Here is a 6,000-nt window from a genome sequence, read left to right as displayed (position 1 = left end):
ACCCCAGGTGTTTATCGTCAGCTCGACCACGAGTGCGGACTTTAACACGTGATAGCGGTGAATTAAATGGACACTAAATTTTGGTCATATTCGTCTATCACGATTTTGATATCGTGTCTATCTCCATTTGTTTAAATTGTCCTAATTTATTTTGCAAAAATTTAGACTTTATTAATCTTCCGAAACATCAGATCCAATATCGTTTGAGTTGAGCCATCGATGTCTTGCCCAAACTCTAATCTTTGAAATCGAATCTGGTTCCTTAAAATTCGTTCGAAATTCTTTCACGCTTGCGTTGCCCATGTCTATCTGTGGTCAGACATCATGACGCGTGTGGCGGGTGCAAATCCGTGTCTGGACAGCACGCAGCCTCTCGCCCACGTGAACATTGCGTGACGTCGATTCAGAAAGGATCACAATTTCGATGCCACATTGATCTCTCGTATTTATTTCGCGAAATGTCAAATTTTGTGTCTGATTAAAATTTATCGATTAAGCGGATAAGAATTTGGAACCTCGACCCACTCTTGTAATTTTTGACCCAAGTAAAGTTTATTAGAAGCTCGGCGACAAGTGTGTTGATGCGAGATTAAACTAGACCGAGAAAATTGGAGTCGAGAGCGTGCATTCGCAATTAATCAGTTTCCCATTCATTAAGTTTAAGAAATTAAATATGTTCCTTAGCAGATACATTTTTGTCCAATTTCAAACTTAAGCAAACGTTGTCTAAATACAATCACCCATATAATTTTGGTCTGACTAAATTAGACCACGTCTAAATCCTAATACCAGAACTCGGATTTCTGAAATTTGCTGTTGCCAATATAAATGAGATTCAGATAAATTCAATTAGGTTTCGATTAAATCAAACCCTGTCACAAGTACCGTCGACCCATATCGTTGTGATCTGATCCACTTATACCTTGTTCAAACCCTAATTTTAAAGCTCGGGTTTGTATTCTTTTGTTGAAGAAAATGGGAGAAAGATCTAATTTCTCTTTTACTAATCATCAGCCCTATCTCCAGCCGCTTGGGGCTTCTAGCCTTTTCTGTAGCCGGCATTGTCCTTTCAAGAATGGATCGCATGACTCCTTAAGGGCCTTATCCTGGTGTAAATCGCTCAACAGGAGATTCTACAACCATCCTTATCCTTTCAGCCGCCATGGAGCCCAGTTTTCCTCCCCCACATGTGAGATCCCTTCACTAGCATCTCTCTTCCTCAAGCGCCATCCCTGGCTTCTCCCATGTCGAGCGTCTCTAATGCCCAAACCTCCATGGCCGACGTCGCCCTGCTCAGGTCCAACCAGCTCCCCTTCCTGTTGTTGTGTCCAGCCGATGCCCCTCCCTCCATCTTCCTCTCTGCAGCAACCCTACCATGGTTGTGCCCCTTCTTCCATGGTGAGCTCGCCCCAGCCCCAATGTTGGATGTGTCGTCGCCCTCACATCCAGCTCCTCCATCCCCCTGGTTCCCGCCCAGCTCCGACCAGGTTTGCCATGTCCGACCGTTCTACTCGCCGCGCCCTCCCCATGCTAGCACGCGAGCGCCCCCTCCCGTCCCTGCTCCTCTCCATCGACGCCAGGCCGATGTCGAGCTCCTAGCCCCTCCCGATGGCGTGGTCAAGCATCTAGGTACCGTTCCTTTTCGGACCTCCTCTGCTCGGTCCCTAGCTCCACGCCGATGTTTGCTCAGGTCACGTCCGTGTCGTGTTTTGCTCTGCTTGTTTCCCATCCGGCATCCGTGCTTAATTATTAATTGTGTATATGTGTGCATTTTTAGTGAAGAATTGAAATCCCCATGTTTGAGCAAGGAAGTAATTAAAGGATTGAGGTCATGTGATGCTCGCCAGGTATTCGGTGGGACGCCTGAGCCATGGGATTGATGTCGTTCTTGTGTATTCGGAATTGATTGAGGTTGATGTGCTCTGGGATAACATCATGATCCGTAGCAGTGCTTGCGTGCTAGTCCATTGAGTTATACAGGGAAGGATTCTTTCCTCTCTTTTCTTTGTAGATATTGTGGTGGTATTAAGTATTTGTAGTGCTTATATTAGATGATCGTTGAAGTGCCTCGCCATAAAGTGTTTTTAGTTGTCCCATTATTTATAATGATATGACCAAGTCTAGGTTTTATAGGTTCGATGTTATGATTGTGGTGAACTAAAATTGCGTAGGATGAGTTCAGAATTTTTATCGGCTATCTGACGGGTACTATCAGTGTTGTTGTGTTGATTGTGTTTATATGTGAAGTTTAGGTCTAAAATTATGAGTTTATTTGAAATGATTTTGTGCACGATTATGAGGTGGACTAGTACATATATGTGATTAAGTGGGTGATTTTGTGCACGATTATCAATTCTGTGGCATGCATGCTATTAAGTGCTAACTTTTTATCATGGGTATCTAATTGTTACTCTTGCAGGTGAGGTCATACATGCCATCTAGGGTGAAACAAATTTTGCCTTCCTTTTGCAAAGACATGTTCCGTATACTAGATTCTTTGAACTTTAATAGTCTTATTGAAGATGGATCTACCATGAAGCTCAAGATTGCAAAGAGATGTCTCATTATATTTTGCGCACTTGTTACACGTCACCGGAAACATACAGATAAGTATGTACTATCCTCTACAACTCTTCTTTCTAGCATATTTTCCATTCTACCTTTGCAGCTATGCTCTAACATTTTCTTCAAAACTTATGCTTCGATGTTTTCAGCCAGATGCCACATATTGTCAGCTGTGCAATCAAAATATCAAAAAACATCCATTTAAGTGTAAGTTCTACATCTCAGAATTTAATCATTTGTGGCAAAGATGGAGATTAGCATTCTGAGTCAATGCTGGCATTCTAGATTAATAAATGCTGGGATAATTGTTTTTAGTTCTCATCGGATTAGATCCTAATATAGACAAATGATTGCAGAAACTCGACTCTCTCCCCAATCGGATTGTTTCATTGGCATTTGATGTGATTTCTCGAGTTTTGGAAACAGGACAGGTAAGTGTCTGCGCCAAATAGTTCAGATGATAATTCTCGGATATGTTCAAAAAATTGATGTCCATCTGCTCCTTATTTGAAGGGATGGCGACTAGTTTCACCATATTTTTTCTTCACTTCTTGATTCAGCAATTTTTCCAGTATTAGCATTGAATGAGAAGGTTAGCTCCCTATCTTTTGGCCATAAATAATGCATGCCAAATATGTACTTCTTTTGTCCTAACTTTTGTCTATAATAGGATATAGAAGAATGGGAGGAGGATACTGATGAGTATATGCAAAAGAATCTTCCTTCTGAACTTGTAAGGACAGGGTTCAGCATTTCTAGTTTTGTTTCTTGTGTTCGTTCTGTTGCTGATATATTTATTGGCAGGATGACATTTCTGGATGGACTGAGGATTTGTTCACTGCCAGAAAAAGTGCAATCAATTTACTTGGTGTTATAGCGCTATCAAAGGTTGTGATTCCTTTTTTATTATAGTTTGTTGAACACACATAGTACTGACTTCAGGCTGAGCAAAACATTTTAAGGGATTGTTTTGCTATATTGTATTCCATGACTTTGTCATTCTATATCAAGTGATTTCAATGGCTGCATGCAGTCTTTCATATTTGAACACACTTGCTATTTTTCACAGAACCATGTAGTTTGTTGAATTAACTCAAAAATTGAGATGTTGCTGTCATTTGCTTACACTTTTTTTTGGTTTAAGGGTCCACCAGTTGCATCTGCAGCATCAAAGCGTAAGAAAGGTGATAAAAATAAAGGGAAATCTGAAATGAGCTCAATTGGGGAGTTATTGGTCATCCCATTCCTGTCAAAGTTTCCTATACCTTCTCATGGTGAGGATGCATCATCAGTAGCAGTGCAGAAGTAAGAAAGGCTTAAAGACGATTAGACATACCACTATGTTTATTTACTATACTATTATCTTGATGTACTAAATGATTTCATTTCAGTTATTTCGGTGTTTTGATGGCATATGGAGGCCTCCAAGATGTAAGATTTTCAAATTTTACCCTTCTAGTGTGTCTTATTTTATGAATTGGTTTTATAAGAAAATGCTGATTCATTTCAATATCCATCTTGCAGTTTCTGTCTGAAAAGAAAGATTTGACAATTACATTGATCAGGAACCGGATTCTCCCATTATATTCTTTGGATCCTTGCAGCCCATATTTGATTTCAACGGCTAATTGGGTTATTGGTCAGCTTGCGATATGCCTACCAGAGGTTACATGTTTTTCTTGTTTTTAAATTCCATCATCTCATAGGACATGCTGGATCAAAGTAGAGGCTTAATGTAATATGTATATCCCTCTACATTATACATTTCACTTTATTTCTTGTTTGCTTACCTGTAGGACATGAGTTCTAGTATTTATCAGTCCTTAATGAAGTCGTTGACCATGGAGTATGTGGAGGACATAACTTGTTATCCGGTTTGTGCCTCTGCTTCTGTTGCTATTGCAGAACTCATCGAGGTAATACTAAGTCAATGCAGTATTTTGCATTGTAGTCTACTTGCACCTGGAAATATGAACTGATATATTTTGTCTCTGTTTTTTTTCAGAATAGTTATGTTCCACCTAACTGGCTCATTCTTCTGCAAGTGGTTCTGAAAAGAATAAGTACTGGAGATGAAAATGAGTCTGCTCTTCTGTTCAAGCTTCTGGGCACAATAGTTGAGGGTGGACAGGAAAAAGTTCTGTCTCATATTCCTGAAATTGTATCCAACATTGCCAGTACTGTAATGGAGCTCCGGCTCCCTGTCCCAGATCCTTGGCCTCAGGTAGTAGTGCATCTTTCTTCTGTGTGGTCAATATTTTGGTACTTTGTCATGATGACCGGCGGGAGGAACACCGGTTGTGTAGGAGTGATCAAGAACAGGGAGAAGCACAAGGGCAGCTTCGAGACCATCCACGTGCTGCTTAGAGCTTTTTGCTATGTCTAGTTTTCTCCTATTTGTTGTACAGGAAAACATAGAATGGAATTCAAATTTGGTGGCGGCAAAATGTGGAGACTTGAATTCATATAAAGTTAGGCTTAACATTAGTGCAAACAGTTGTATTTTAGTTTAGATTTAGAGTACACTTATATATGTGTTGTTTGACAATGCTTATTTATGATATATTGAATGGTACTTATTTATATTATATTAATTATAATGTTGTTCAATATATGTGTATGTATATTTCTCTTTTAAATTATTATAACGTGACATCTGAAAAAATAATTATAAATTGAAGAATGTACTGCCGTGTAAGTCATTTCGTTTAACTTAATAAGACGGTCACTAAAATGTCTAATATCAGTCTCCTAAATAAGACGGTTTCTAAAACGTCCATTATTAGTCACCTAAATAAGATGGTTTTCCTATTGCAATCGTCTATTATTGTATGATATTCGAGACGGTTTGATAAATACTTTGTGACTTATAGTGTTTGTATTCTCTACGGTTCTTTAGAAGCAGTGTCTTAAACAAAAACCTAATTCAAGACGGTTTATCGGACAAAATGACTTAAACAAATACCTTTTTTAGACGGTTATAAATTAAAAATTGTCTTATATAATATCTTTTAAGACAGTTTATAACCATCTTAAATGTGGGACATCTTTTACGACTCCGTCAAATTTGGACACTTCATAAGCGTCTTAAGAACTGAAAATTAACCGTCTCATATAACATGTTTTGTAGTAGTGTCAATTCAACCTGCTCCTTTGTAGCCATCTGATATGGGGCCTTATAAATAGGCTGCGTACCCGGAATTAGCTTGATTTCAAAAGATGCATCGTGCTCCAGTGGAATGCTTGGAAGCTCCGCTGGAAACACGTCGGCATAATTACACACCACATGGATGTCCTGCATCCGCAAGGCAGCCTCACTCTCCACCACCATGGAGAAAAAGATTCCCGACTTCCTTGACCGACGACCCGGAAGTAATTTGGACAACAAGGAGAGAGTGAACTTTGGAGAACTTCCCAAGAATACTACCTCCCTAC

General features: G+C 39.5%; 1 pseudogene; it reads left to right on the top strand.

Annotated features, from left to right (window-relative positions):
• Window positions 1-2,393: 2,393 nt before the first annotated feature.
• Window positions 2,394-4,951, top strand: LOC103638506 (uncharacterized; annotated as a pseudogene).
• Window positions 4,952-6,000: the final 1,049 nt, after the last annotated feature.

The sequence above is a fragment of the Zea mays genome, chromosome 1 (assembly GCF_902167145.1).
Source record: "Zea mays cultivar B73 chromosome 1, Zm-B73-REFERENCE-NAM-5.0, whole genome shotgun sequence".
Taxonomy (NCBI): Eukaryota; Viridiplantae; Streptophyta; class Magnoliopsida; order Poales; family Poaceae; genus Zea; species Zea mays.
This window is presented reverse-complemented; position numbering and strand designations above follow the sequence as displayed.